Below are 17234 nucleotides of genomic sequence, written 5' to 3'. Positions count from 1 at the left end.
GTCATACCTTATCTGATGATTAATGAACAATTTAAAAATTGCACTAGATGTCTTAATTGATAAAGGGCTTTACGAACTGAGGAGCTCCGAAGACTACAAAGTCAAAATCCGTATACCGTCGATTAAAATGCCATCAAAATTGGGGAAACAACGTTTTCTTTAAGGAGCCATTAACCGATCAGACCTGGCTCACATTATCTCATAACAAATTCTCATTTTTTAATTTGGTGTTGAAATATAACCGTCATACAGATAAACCCATCGACAGCAGTATACTTGACCTCGAATTACTAGATTACAACTGTTGTTTCAATGATTTGCTATTTTTTTATCTTGACCATTGCCAAGCCATCTCTATTCAATTACGATTTTGATTATCTGTTGGAGTGTTACTTTAGTTTTTTTATACGGGTTTTAACGATATACGGCATAAATCTTGATCCTTACACCTGGGAAACTTTCAACGCAACGTTAAATCGATAAATCGTGAGGTTAGTTATTATAGTCTATTTAGTACGAGGTTGGATTAAAGATTAAAACTTATAAACTAACTTACTAGATTAAAAATTAGATATATATATATATATATATATATATACATACATACATATATATATATATATATATATATATATATATATATATATATATATATATATATATCAGGTTATCAAATAATACTAGTAATGTTGATACATGTTACCCCGAAAATTATGTACATACAATCTTTGTAGAAGTTCAAAAAGAAGGTCATACCTTATCTGATGATTAATGAACAATTTAAAAATTGCACTAGATGTCTTAATTGATAAAGGGCTTTACGAACTGAGGAGCTCCGAAGACTACAAAGTCAAAATCCGTATACCGTCGATTAAAATGCCATCAAAATTGGCGAAGCAACGTTTTCTTTAAGGAGCCATTAACCGATCAGACCTGGCTCACATTATCTCATAACAAATTCTCATTTTTTAATTTGGTGTTGAAATATAACCGTCATACAGATAAACCCATCGACAGCAGTATACTTGACCTCGAATTACTAGATTACAACTGTTGTTTCAATGATTTGCTATTTTTTTATCTTGACCATTGCCAAGCCATCTCTATTCAATTACGATTTTGATTATCTGTTGGAGTGTTACTTTAGTTTTTTTATACGGGTTTTAACGATATACGGCATAAATCTTGATCCTTACACCTGGGAAACTTTCAACGCAACGTTAAATCGATAAATCGTGAGGTTAGTTATTATAGTCTATTTAGTACGAGGTTGGATTAAAGATTAAAACTTATAAACTAACTTACTAGATTAAAAATTAGATATATATATATATATATATATATATATATATATATATATATATATATATATATATATACATACATATATATATATATATATATATATATCAGGTTATCAAATAATACTAGTAATGTTGATACATGTTACCCCGAAAATTATGTACATACAATCTTTGTAGAAGTTCAAAAAGAAGGTCATACCTTATCTGATGATTAATGAACAATTTAAAAATTGCACTAGATGTCTTAATTGATAAAGGGCTTTACGAACTGAGGAGCTCCGAAGACTACAAAGTCAAAATCCGTATACCGTCGATTAAAATGCCATCAAAATTGGCGAAACAACGTTTTCTTTAAGGAGCCATTAACCGATCAGACCTGGCTCACATTATCTCATAACAAATTCTCATTTTTTAATTTGGTGTTGAAATATAACCGTCATACAGATAAACCCATCGACAGCAGTATACTTGACCTCGAATTACTAGATTACAACTGTTGTTTCAATGATTTGCTATTTTTTTATCTTGACCATTGCCAAGCCATCTCTATTCAATTACGATTTTGATTATCTGTTGGAGTGTTACTTTAGTTTTTTTATACGGGTTTTAACGATATACGGCATAAATCTTGATCCTTACACCTGGGAAACTTTCAACGCAACGTTAAATCGATAAATCGTGAGGTTAGTTATTATAGTCTATTTTGTACGAGGTTGGATTAAAGATTAAAACTTAAAAACTAACTTACTAGATTAAAAATTAGATATATATATATATATATATATATATATATATATATATATATATATATATACATACATATATATATATATATATATATATATATATATATATATATATATATATATATATATATATATCAGGTTATCAAATAATACTAGTAATGTTAATACATGTTACCCCGAAAGTTATGTACATACAATCTTTGTAGAAGTTCAAAAAGAAGGTCATACCTTATCTGATGATTAATGAACAATTTAAAAATTGCACTAGATGTCTTAATTGATAAAGGGCTTTACGAACTGAGGAGCTCCGAAGACTACAAAGTCAAAATCCGTATACCGTCGATTAAAATGCCATCAAAATTGGCGAAACAACGTTTTCTTTAAGGAGCCATTAACCGATCAGACCTGGCTCACATTATCTCATAACAAATTCTCATTTTTTAATTTGGTGTTGAAATATAACCGTCATACAGATAAACCCATCGACAGCAGTATACTTGACCTCGAATTACTAGATTACAACTGTTGTTTCAATGATTTGCTATTTTTTTATCTTGACCATTGCCAAGCCATCTCTATTCAATTACGATTTTGATTATCTGTTGGAGTGTTACTTTAGTTTTTTTATACGGGTTTTAACGATATACGGCATAAATCTTGATCCTTACACCTGGGAAACTTTCAACGCAACGTTAAATCGATAAATCGTGAGGTTAGTTATTATAGTCTATTTAGTACGAGGTTGGATTAAAGATTAAAACTTATAAACTAACTTACTAGATTAAAAATTAGATATATATATATATATATATATATATATATATATATATACATACATACATATATATATATATATATATATATATATATATATATATATATATATATATATCAGGTTATCAAATAATACTAGTAATGTTGATACATGTTACCCCGAAAATTATGTACATACAATCTTTGTAGAAGTTCAAAAAGAAGGTCATACCTTATCTGATGATTAATGAACAATTTAAAAATTGCACTAGATGTCTTAATTGATAAAGGGCTTTACGAACTGAGGAGCTCCGAAGACTACAAAGTCAAAATCCGTATACCGTCGATTAAAATGCCATCAAAATTGGGGAAACAACGTTTTCTTTAAGGAGCCATTAACCGATCAGACCTGGCTCACATTATCTCATAACAAATTCTCATTTTTTAATTTGGTGTTGAAATATAACCGTCATACAGATAAACCCATCGACAGCAGTATACTTGACCTCGAATTACTAGATTACAACTGTTGTTTCAATGATTTGCTATTTTTTTATCTTGACCATTGCCAAGCCATCTCTATTCAATTACGATTTTGATTATCTGTTGGAGTGTTACTTTAGTTTTTTTATACGGGTTTTAACGATATACGGCATAAATCTTGATCCTTACACCTGGGAAACTTTCAACGCAACGTTAAATCGATAAATCGTGAGGTTAGTTATTATAGTCTATTTAGTACGAGGTTGGATTAAAGATTAAAACTTATAAACTAACTTACTAGATTAAAAATTAGATATATATATATATATATATATATATATATACATACATACATATATATATATATATATATATATATATATATATATATATATATATATCAGGTTATCAAATAATACTAGTAATGTTGATACATGTTACCCCGAAAATTATGTACATACAATCTTTGTAGAAGTTCAAAAAGAAGGTCATACCTTATCTGATGATTAATGAACAATTTAAAAATTGCACTAGATGTCTTAATTGATAAAGGGCTTTACGAACTGAGGAGCTCCGAAGACTACAAAGTCAAAATCCGTATACCGTCGATTAAAATGCCATCAAAATTGGCGAAACAACGTTTTCTTTAAGGAGCCATTAACCGATCAGACCTGGCTCACATTATCTCATAACAAATTCTCATTTTTTAATTTGGTGTTGAAATATAACCGTCATACAGATAAACCCATCGACAGCAGTATACTTGACCTCGAATTACTAGATTACAACTGTTGTTTCAATGATTTGCTATTTTTTTATCTTGACCATTGCCAAGCCATCTCTATTCAATTACGATTTTGATTATCTGTTGGAGTGTTACTTTAGTTTTTTTATACGGGTTTTAACGATATACGGCATAAATCTTGATCCTTACACCTGGGAAACTTTCAACGCAACGTTAAATCGATAAATCGTGAGGTTAGTTATTATAGTCTATTTAGTACGAGGTTGGATTAAAGATTAAAACTTATAAACTAACTTACTAGATTAAAAATTAGATATATATATATATATATATATATATATATATATATATATATATATATATACATACATACATATATATATATATATATCAGGTTATCAAATAATACTAGTAATGTTGATACATGTTACCCCGAAAATTATGTACATACAATCTTTGTAGAAGTTCAAAAAGAAGGTCATACCTTATCTGATGATTAATGAACAATTTAAAAATTGCACTAGATGTCTTAATTGATAAAGGGCTTTACGAACTGAGGAGCTCCGAAGACTACAAAGTCAAAATCCGTATACCGTCGATTAAAATGCCATCAAAATTGGCGAAACAACGTTTTCTTTAAGGAGCCATTAACCGATCAGACCTGGCTCACATTATCTCATAACAAATTCTCATTTTTTAATTTGGTGTTGAAATATAACCGTCATACAGATAAACCCATCGACAGCAGTATACTTGACCTCGAATTACTAGATTACAACTGTTGTTTCAATGATTTGCTATTTTTTTATCTTGACCATTGCCAAGCCATCTCTATTCAATTACGATTTTGATTATCTGTTGGAGTGTTACTTTAGTTTTTTTATACGGGTTTTAACGATATACGGCATAAATCTTGATCCTTACACCTGGGAAACTTTCAACGCAACGTTAAATCGATAAATCGTGAGGTTAGTTATTATAGTCTATTTAGTACGAGGTTGGATTAAAGATTAAAACTTAAAAACTAACTTACTAGATTAAAAATTAGATATATATATATATATATATATATATATATATATATATATATATATATACATACATATATATATATATATATATATATATATATATATATATATATATATATATACATACATATATATATATATATATATATATATATATATATATATATATATATATATATATATATATATCAGGTTATCAAATAATACTAGTAATGTTGATACATGTTACCCCGAAAGTTATGTACATACAATCTTTGTAGAAGTTCAAAAAGAAGGTCATACCTTGCCTGATGATTAATAAACAATTTGAAAATTGCACTAGATGTCTTAATTGATAAAGGGCTTTACGAACTGAGGAGCTCCGAAGACTACAAAGTCCAAATCCGTATACCGTCGATTAAAATGCCATCAAAATTGGCGAAACAACGCTATCTTTAAGGAGCCATTAACCCATCAGACCTGGCTCACATTATCTCATAACAAATTCTCACTTCTTAATTTGGTGTTGAAATATAACCGTCATACAGATAAACCCATCGACTGCAGGATACTTGACCTCCAATTACTAGATTACAACTGTTGTTTCAATGATTTGCTATTTTTTTATCTTAACCATTGCCAAGCCATCTCTATTCAATTACGATTTTGATTATCTGTAGGAGTGTTACTTTAGTTTTTTTATACGGGTTTTAACGATATACGGCATAAATCTTGATCCTTACACCTGGGAAACTTTCAACGCAGCGTTAAATCGATAAATCGTGAGGTTAGTTATTACAGTCTATTTAGTACGAGGTTGGATTAAAGATTAAAACTTAAAAACTAACTTACTAGATTAAAAATTATATATATATATATATATATATATATATATATATATAATTAATAATATATAATTTTAATGGTTCTTTTCTTCAATCTCGTCCAGAACTTCATAAATGTATTTTATCTTCCAAATCATGATATAATAATAATAAATAATTACTGTATGATTGATTGAAATTTTTTTATCAGTGCTAATTGTTCTCATCTGTGTGATACTAAATAATTAAATAAATAAACCAGTTTATTCGATATTTTTATTGTTACATTATTAATAGTCATAAGTTATGATTTAACGAATGATCTAGCTATTGAAATAATTAGCAGAGAATTGTTCAAGTATTATTAAACATTTGTTCTTGCAAAGTAATGTTTCCCAAACATTGTTCCGCACTGGTCCGGTAATTTTCACATGCCTCTTCTTGGCGCACATAATTCTTTTAAAGCAAAACTGGTTCCATTAGCTAAAATAATACACATTTATTTATAGTACTTTCTCGACTTATCGTCCTGTTACGTGTGATCTCTAAACTGTTATTTAAACTGGAAAATTATACAACAAGAGACTCAAAATAATCGCAGAGGAGATAATTATTATTTCAGACCATCAATTTTGCTTCCGTAATAATCACGGGACAGTAGAACAAATACATAGATTAGTGAATCAAATTAACAAAAACTTAAACGATAAAAAATATTGCTCTGGTGCATTTCTCGATATTTCTCAGGCCTTCGACAAGGTGTGGCAGACTGGACTGCATGTTAAAATGAAAAAGCTTTTGCACCATACGCACTTTCCACTGCTGAAATCGTACCTCACAGATCGACATTTTATTGTCAAACACGGTGACGAATGACCTACAACCAGTATATTCAGGTGTACCGCAGGGCAGTGTTCTTGGCCCATTATTATATCTTTTGTATACAGCTGACCTAGTAACCTCAAAAAGCACTACTGTTGCAACATATGCTGACGATACAGCGGTTTTATTACCACACGGGGATCCAATATCAGCCACAAGAAATCTCCAACTTCCCCTTAACAAAGTCGAATTGTAGTTGAAAACGTGGTATATTAAAGCAAATGAGACAAAATCTATCCATGTGGCATTCATGTGACCATTTTGTAGAAGAACATATCCTTCAGTAAAAATGAATAATCGCGAACGTCCGCAAGCAGACGACGTTAAATATCTGGGTATGCATTTCGATCGACGTTTAAGAGGGAAAAACATATAGTTACAAAACGCAGACAGCTTGGTCTTAAACTAAATCAAATGTACTGGCTGATAAGGGGTAAATCTAAATTATTATTAGATAACAAGGTTTTGCTGTATAGGTCAATACTTAGGCCCATTTAGACCTATGATATTGAACTGTGGGGTACTACTAGCAAATCTAAGATAGATATCCTCCAGAGGTTCCAGAATAAATTATTGCGAGTCATCGTAGATGCCCCATATTACGTGTCCAACAAACTGATTTAGCGCGATATCCTCATAGAACACATAACGAGTGTGATTCAAAGTGTTAGTGCTAAGTACTCTGAAAAACTATTAGTGCATCCCAATGCGCTCGCCAAACAGTTAAATGTGCGCGATGACAGTGAAGTGCAACTGAAACGCAAACTGCCATACGAATTGATTAATGGACACATAGAGTGAGATTTAATAATCTCTAGAATAAGCTAGAATAGTTGTTATAATAATATTTAGATTGTAAGTATACAGTAGATCACTTACTGAAGTAATCTACTACATGTCAGGATAGTTATATTATATTATATTACTCAAATCATATAATAATACTTATTGCCCACGGGCAGATCGTTGACGTTCTAGGATATTAATAAACTTAAAAAAAATTATAGTAAAAATGTTTTATTAATGCTACATATTTTGGTATGGCCTATTTAGTTACTAAAGTTTAAGGCGAAGTAAGGAGATGCTGATTATTTTTTTAAAGAATCCCAGTTCGCGGTAAATGGCGAAAGTTTATCCTAAAGTAAATCGGTGTTGCTGGGTTAGCTTCACTAGTTGTGACTAAATATATTAAAAAAGTTATTGCTTGTTGAGCAGATTTTATGTATTCTTGACAAGATAACCAAAAATCTATTAATAGTCTTGTGACAAATATATCGTTGAGTGCTGTGTCAGTTATCACTTTAATTAACGAGTCGAAATCTGAATAATGTGGCAAATTAATTTCGGAATCTAAATTGAGTGTAAATAGATTTCTTCTCCAAGTTTTGTCGATTAGAAGAAACTATTCTTGAAGATCTAATATAGATAATATAAGATGTCCAATACTAATAAATATTCTTTAATTTGAGTTAAGATCTTTTTTATTTCACTTGAATTACTAAATGTTTTTAGGTTTCCTGTTTTTGCACGTTGTGCCCACACTTTAAGCTTTTCTCTTGCCACTTGCACCTTGTCTTGCACTTTGTTATCTTGCTTAGATTATTTAAAAATTAAAAAATATCAGACATTTAAGCCACTTGTTAACATCATGAAATCTGTTCTTCAGTCTAAATATTACATCTCTGGCTGTTGTGGCATATTTTTCTAAAAAATATTGTATTCTTCTTTTTGTTACGAGTTACTTATGATTCGGGACGGGACGGAATTAATAACACCACTTATTGCCTTGGAACAAAAGAGAACCTTTATTTACATCTATGCTCTCTTATAAATTTTTGAATAGACTCGTTACAAATTACACCACACTCTACTCATTCTTCTTCTTCTTTTCTATACTGGCTCTTGTATCAATATAGATCATATATTAAAACCCCATCTCAATTTAAATGTATCTAACAACTAACCTAATTGACATTATAAACATTGCCAGAACAAAACTATTACATTCTACATACCAATTTGTTTGAATTTTTCTATTTCTACATGGTGAAAATTTAATTTTGGCTTTTCTTTGTAATCGGGATGTTTAAGCACCAAATGCCGCAACAACTTTGGAGGTTTCATTGATTCGTCCGATAGTTCCTATTTGCGCCCTTCATAAAGCCAAATAGAATGTAATCTTCAAGATATTATCTGATCCATTACCCCTTTTTCTTTTCTGAATTTTTTCACTCTACTGTAGTAGCGACCTGGTATTTTATGCTGATGGCCCCGTATCGGATTGCGATCTGGTAAATAGGAAAAACTGGCTTAGAGGACCAAAAGAAATCGAAAACAATGCATTGGAGGACGAAGATTCAGATTGAACTTGCAAGAAAATTTTCAGCCAGCTTACAAATTGATATCGATGTGATGCTAAATATTTAAAAGAAGCGAAAATGACTGCCAACGAATCGACCGAAATGTCAATTCAAGACGTTTCAATGTTGCGCTCTTCTTATTGCGAGGTAAGAAAAGAAGAATTTTCTATAATGTATTGTAACTGATGATGAAAAGTGTATCTACTACAACAACCCCAAATGCAAATCGTAGTCGGTCTTGAAGAACCATCCACATCTATATGGATATTCATAAACATAAAATATTGTCCTTCATATGATGGGATCAGCAAAGTGTAGTGTATTACGAGCTGCTAAAACCGGATGCAGCTGCTATTGAAATTCAATACATTTTATAATGTATAACTGGAAATAAGAGCAGCTGACACAAAATCATCCATCCTCTTGTATGACAAGGCCCAGAAACACGTTACAAATATACAGAATGTTGAGAGGGATACCCAGTTGTAGTTTGATCTCATCAGAGTGATATTATGGCAACTATCTTACACATTTCACTGGTTATTCTGAGTTATTCTTGTGTTCGCAACTGTCAAAAACAATTTCATTACTCATTTATTTATAGCATTATAGTCATAAACAGCCTTTAAATTATGATGACATAAGAAGCATGATATTTATTTAAATGACTTTGACCGAAGAACAGAACATGAATTAAATTAGTTTAACATAATAGACATGTAGAGTTCATGTTATATCGAATTAAAAATCAAGGTATGCCAACAATGTCCGCTTGATCGCAAGCTAGTAAACAAACAGGAATGCAGATATCTTAATATAGCGTGACCTTGGACATTTATTTCAATGCCAATAATAATACTTAAGGCAATTTTAAAGGATGTATAGAATACGAAAAAAAAATCTAATACCTTTATCCAAATAAAATTATAGCAGTACAACGACAAAGTTCAAAACTCTTTAAATCTTAAATTAAAACGTCGTGAACTGTAAGCAACGAGCTAACCATCCTCGACATGATGATATTGCTCAGCGAAATTCACATTAGAATCAGACACAATTTCAGTCAGTTAGCACACAGGATAGATAATTGGGAAAAATCCCAAAAGAAGACAAAAAAAACAATAATGAGTAGTCATTCTTTAAAATGATAACGTCTGATGCAAATGAGATAAATCAATGGCTCCGGGAATTACAACTATTTGTAAGAGCAAATCACATAGATACAGCTCTTATATCGGAAACTCATTTTTCTCTGAAAAATTCATTAAAATTCGAGGTTATGATACTTACTGCACAATACATTTCAACGAACCTGCTTGGGGTGGAACAGCTCTAATTATAAAACAAAATATACAGCATTTCCAACAAGACGAGATTAAAAACGATGAAATATACATTGTCCGGCAAGATACAGAATAACACAACAAAAAATAAAGAGATTTATTTTCAAAATTAGGCCCGAAGTTTATTATTGAAGGGGACTTCACGATTAATAACACCTAGGAAATGAAATTAATTACTCACAGCATTAATATTACAAATTGTAATTATCATTCAGCGCGAAGCCACTTACCGGTCCACCGACAGACCTACTGGATTTTTTAATTTCTTAAATCATAAATAAATGTATCTTAAATCAAATAAAAACTGAGAGCTTGTGCATCTGATCACACTGCTGTATAGTTAACATCAGGCGCGACAATCCTGAAAAAATGCCAAAACTAACAAACTTACTAACTGGAACACGTTTAGACTTGGAATGCAAGAATAAATCAATTTAAATGTAATGCTTAGAAGTATAGACGATCTTGTCCAACGAATCATAAATATAATTGAACAAATTCGGTCAGATGCAAAAGAAACTACCCTAACATCAAGAGAGAAATCAGAGTAAGAGGTATAACCCCCTTGAAATTAGAGAAGTGATGAAAGAAAGAAGAAAAGCTAGAAGGGTATGGCACAGAACCAGAAATACTGTAGGCAAAATAATATTTAATAGAATTAGTAATCAGAAAAATCAAAATATTAAAGAATACAGAGTTACTTCGAAAAGGATATGCCCGGAATACATTAAGTAAGAAAGCAAAGGTTACTCGCTATAGAAAGCAACTCGGAGATGTAAAAGACCAATTGTTAGAGTACAGTCGATTAAAAATAATTGAAATGAATGGGTTCAATGATGAAAAAGCTGAATTATTTACCAAATCATATAGCTAACGTCTTCCAACCGAATAATGTAAAATATACAATAGATACAAATCCTATTTATCAGCTTAATTAGTAGTTGGAAATCTCATTTTTCCTATGCAAGTTGCCACAGAAATTGTCAACACTCTCAATCCTATAAAGGTTTCTCGAGTTATTAAAACAGCTGCCACGAAAAGCAATCATCATGTTGATATAGATATTCAATGTCCATTTGAAACTGAAGTATGTCCCATAATGTTATATATATATATATATATATATATATATATATATATATATATATATATATATATATATATATATATATATATATATATATAAATATATATATATATATATATATATATATATATATATAAATATGTATATAAATATGTATATATATATATATATATATATATATATATATATATATATATATATATATATATATATATATATATATTATATATATATAAGCAAAAGTGTATATATATATGAAAGGGTATCTCAATATTTAAACCTATTTTGGCTGGAGTTCCCCAGGGAACTTGGGACCACTCATAGGAGTGGGTATAGACCCGCTCTATACTACTGATATCCCAACATCAAAAGAAACAGTGCTTGGGACATTTGCCGATGACACAGTTATTATGGGATACATATCCCTGACTAAATATGTATAAAAAGTACAAGTAGCACTCACAAAGATAAGATATTTATATTTCGGTGCGGAGAAATAAAAAAAACTAGCAAGCAGAATCAACCAGCAGAAATACCTTGGCATCCATGTCGATGGTAGGTTAAATTAGAAACATCATGTTGGGCAAAAAGTAGGAGAGATTAGATAAAAACAAGCAACTGTAAAGATTAGTCGAAATATATCAGTCATTTTGGCCAAAAATCAAAGAGATTTCTTTATCGGTGAATCATAAAGTCACTTTGGGCATATGGTAGTACTAACTAGTAATCCAACGCATCCAAAACAAAGTTCTACGATTAAATACTTATCCCTACGTTACCAGGGATATAGAATGACTATACACATAGAATAATGACTCGAAATCAAACAGATTAACCAAGCGAATCCAATTAACTCACAGCAACGTGGAAGCAACTACTGTACAAAACGCAGAACCAAACCACATGAATTTGTATAACAATAAATCTATTCTTAACTTTAGCTTGAGTAGTAGTCTAGGGTTGTGTTTTATAACATTTATATTGAACTCTTTTTTACAACACCTATGAGAAAAAGTTCTAGGCTCATATTTTCATGGAGTGGTATCCCCTGGAGGTCTATAAGAAATGTATATCCAAATAACATATTTTACTTTCATTATAAAGCATAAATTACCGGTTATTTTTGGTTCTTGTTTCCTTCGGTGCACTGTTTCATTGTCATTTTCATTAGTTTTAATCATTACATTGTCCCTAACGCATCTGCCAAACAGTTAATATTCATTGTCTCCTCATGTATTCTAATAAAATGCGCCAATGTATTTTGAACAATTGCACATATATATGCACACAATTATCAAACACTTATAATTAATTGTATACTCATCTTTAGTTCTTTCCATCCCCCGTAAGAAAACTTGAAAGATGAGTGAAATCGGTAAAGTCGTTCTCAAGTTATGGCGATGGACTATTATGGAAATAGGGGCTTATTTAAAATAATAATAAATAAATATTATATATTATATATTTTAAAGTCTCCTTTTACCAACTATGGGTTTATCTGGACTGGACCTAAAGTTTAACGTGGGCTCCGAACCACGGTCCTCAGCATTAAAGCCTACCGACTGGCGAGTGACCAACTTTAGAAATCATCCCAGAAGACATCCGGTCTTACCCAGCCTGGTTACTGGCGTGACTGGGATCATATTCCTTGTCGGATTTTACACTCTTACCTAGAACAATCACAAATTTTAAACAATCTCAAACATAAATTTACGACTATAATCCAGCAGGATTCGAACCCGCGGCTATCGCAACAGTACGGTACAATATATATAATCTTGAGGACTATCTATTATTAACCGACTTCAAAAAATTAAGAGGTTCTATGTTCGACTATATATTTTTAAATATTTTCTTTTGAGATATATTTATTTTATGTAATTGTACGTCATCCCTCATCATGTCCCTACAAGTATTCCTAGATAGCAAAAAATTTCCCACCATCAAGAAACCGGGCTCAGTACAGCAGAAAATCAGGTAACAGCAGTAACTATTAAATCAAGCAGATACAAGGTTACAATAGCCGCAATTTATTGCGCTCCAAGATACCATCAAAAAAAGGACAATTATTTGAATGTCCTAAGTAACCTGGGACAAAAATGTATAATGGGAGGTGATTTTAATGCAAAAAATACAAGATGGGGATCCAGAATGACAAGAACTGAAGGCAATGAACTACATAAAGCAGCTAATGAACTAAGATGTAGTTACATATCAACTGAAAAACCAACTTATTGGCCGACGGATCAAGAGAAAACCTCAGACCTGTTAGATTTCTTTATGGTAAAAAACATAACATCCAAATATATAAAAGTCGAAGAAAATTTTGAGCTAAGTTCAGATCATACGCCAGTGATTCTGACGTTGAGAGAAAATATAATAAGAAAAGAAAGACAAACGTTAACAAACAAGAGAACAGACTGGAAAGGATTTGCTGAAGAATTCAACAAACGAATTCAACTAAATGTACCCCTCAAGACAATGGAACAATTAAATCTTGAAGCAGAAAAATTCGTAGTAGATATTCAACAAGCTGTTTGGAATAATACTCCAGAAATTAAGAGTACAACTAAAGGAATTAATTATCCAAAAGAAGTGAAGGAAATGGTAGCTGAAAACGAAAATTAGGAAAAAAATGGCAGCAAAACAGAACACCTGAAAATAAAAATAGTTTAAACAATATCCAAACTCGAACTGGAAACTTACTGAAAATAAAAAGCAAAACCATAAATGACTATCTCAGAAATTTAGTACATCATTAAGAAACTGATTACTCACTTTGGAAAACCACAAAATATCTAAAGCGCTCATGTCTACACAGTCCACCCATAAGAGACCTATGTGGGAATTGGGCACGTGATAATCGCCAAAAAGCAGAAGCATTTGCTGAATATCTAGAAAAAAACTTTCAAACTAAACGAAACTAATATTGAACATAATTTGCCGGACATAGAAGCTGAAAATTCGATGATTGAATTAATCACGCCGAAAGAGTTAACCAAATTTATTAAAACTGACATTAACCCCAGGAAATCAGCAGGCTACGATTTAATAACAGGAGGATTACTGCAAAAACTACCAAGAAAGGGAATTATAAAACTCACCAACTTGATCAATACAGTATTTAGATTAAAACATGTTCTAGACATTTGGGAGGAGATGGCGGAAATTATAATGATCACAAAACCTGGGAAGTCACCAAACGAAATAAAATCCTATAGACCTATATTACTGCTGCCAGCCATAGAGAGAAAAAACCTAATACCAACACACCAGTTTGGGTTTATTAATAAGCACTCAACAATTGACCAGGTACATAGTATATACATATTCTTAGATGTAACTACATAAACTACAGAAAATTCTGCCAAAACAACACACCGAACTATTAAAATCATACATTACAACCAGAATGTTTAGAGTGAAACAAGAAGAAGCTTACTCTACAATAAAAGAAGCTAAAGCAGGTGTACCACAAGGAAGTGTACTGGGATCAATACTTTATCTACTTTACACTTGTAATATACCACAAATGGAAAATATCACAATGGCTACATTTGCTGATCATACTGCGATTATCGCTGTGGGAGACAATAGTGAAGAAGCCTCACATTACAACAGGCAAGTGAAAATATAAATAATTGGACACAAGCTTGGAAAATAAGAATTAATGAAAGTAAATCTGTACATGTGCAGTTCACCTATAAACAGACCGTTCAAGCACCAATAACATTAAATAACACTATCATTCCATATAGCAACAACGCTAAATATCTCGGAATGAATCTCGATGCAAAATTTCGCTGGATGGAACATATAAAGAAGAAAAGAAAAGACTTGGGATTGAAATATAGGAAAATGGGCTGGTTAATTGGATGAAAATCACAATTATCAGTACATAATAAATTGCTATTATATAAGCAAATATTAAAACCTATATGGACATACGGAGTTCAATTATGGGGATGTTCTGCAAAGAGTAACAAACAAAATATGAATTTTTCAGAACAAAGTCCTCAGAGGTATTGTGGGTGTACCCAAATACTCTACGACTGATTACCTACATCGAGACCTTCAGATACCCACAGTCATTCAAGAAGTCAAGAGAATTGTAAGGGGGCATGAAGAAAGACTCAATTCTCATACAAATATTGAAATATTGCAACTTTTAGATACCACCAGAACAAGACACAGACTCAAAAGAATCAAACCATCTGATCTTGTGTAGTGTTGTGTAGTGAGGTGCATATAATAAAAAATTCAGCAGTGACATGTATAAACATTATTTCACCAGAGACTGAGTTAGGGCCGATAGACCCTCCTAGTTATATACCTAGATTTAAGTTAGTATAAAGACAAATTGTAGGATTGTAGGTTAGACGGAAACGACTAGTAACAATGTATTCATTAAATAATAAAAAAAATATATTTAGATGTCGCAATAAAAAAAATTCATTCTAGCCTTTTGAGTCAACAAAAAGCCTTTTCGCAACTCACCAAAACAAACAATATTTAACTATTATCCTTCTAATTATATCTCGTTAAAAATGCTCATTACAGTTGATTATATTAAACACAGATATTTTCTTTTATAAAATATTACGATGATGCTTGATAAGTATTATGTGTAATACGTGAATTAAATAAAATAGCTGAGCCATTGCTTGCTAATTGAACTAATACTTTCAAACCATTCATCGAAGACACAAAACACAGAGGATTTAGAAGGAAGTTTGGCATTAACTTGGCGCCAGGGGGCGCGACTGAAAATTTGAATAGCGGGAAATTTAAAATATTTTATTAATAAAAATGCAATATAAGCTTAAAAATACATTTTATTTAAATATATGTAAAATTTATATTACAATTTATATTACAAAGGAAAATTCTTAGAATTTTCTATGTTTAATGGCAATATATTACACTAGCAATATATTAAAACGTAATATAACATATTTAACACAAAACTTATACTTTTAAAATGTACAAAATATAATAAACTATAGGATGTGGAACATTTTCTATTATCTTAAATATAACTCTGCCAAATATAGAGTACAGATGTTGAAGACTATTGATTTTGAAATGTTTTTAAAAATATTTTCTTTGCCAAATATTTATTGTAAGAATATAATTGTACATCATCCATATAAGCTATGTAATATTTAGATATTACAATAAAAAATGTTTCATTTTTGCATTTTGCTATTCTGTTCACTTTTTACTGCTGTTTTGACTGCTTGTTAAATTTTGTGCATAATATGGGAATTCAATAGAACAGTCAAGATATCAATTACTAATACAGTAAAAAAAGTCTCTGGCTTTGTCAAATTACATCTATCATACTGACGGGCTTTAATAACTTCACTGTTTAACTCACAATTCCTAACATATTTGGATCAATGTTTTCTATCTTCTGTGCCATAGCTAAAATGGAGGCTTGTTATATTTTACGAATCAGTTACATATACTTAACATTATAAAAGATTTACAATGTAAATAACAACTGGAAATCATATCCCTGCTAAGCAATGCTCTTCTACATTTCGGTTTGTACTTATCCTGTGTAAAATATACATTACAAACCCTTTTGCTCTATTTTAAGACCTCACAAGAGATTCCCATCAGTTTTTCATTATTTCTTGCTAAAAACCATTTCTGACATAGAGCAGGATCTCTAAGAGAGCTGGGTATTCT

Source organism: Rhynchophorus ferrugineus, unplaced genomic scaffold (assembly GCF_030347505.1).
Source record: "Rhynchophorus ferrugineus isolate W39M unplaced genomic scaffold, kcgeb_rfMv2 rfM6, whole genome shotgun sequence".
In the NCBI taxonomy this organism is placed as follows: domain Eukaryota; kingdom Metazoa; phylum Arthropoda; class Insecta; order Coleoptera; family Curculionidae; genus Rhynchophorus; species Rhynchophorus ferrugineus.
The sequence above is the reverse complement of the archived record's forward strand: the minus strand, read 5'-3'. Positions refer to the sequence as shown.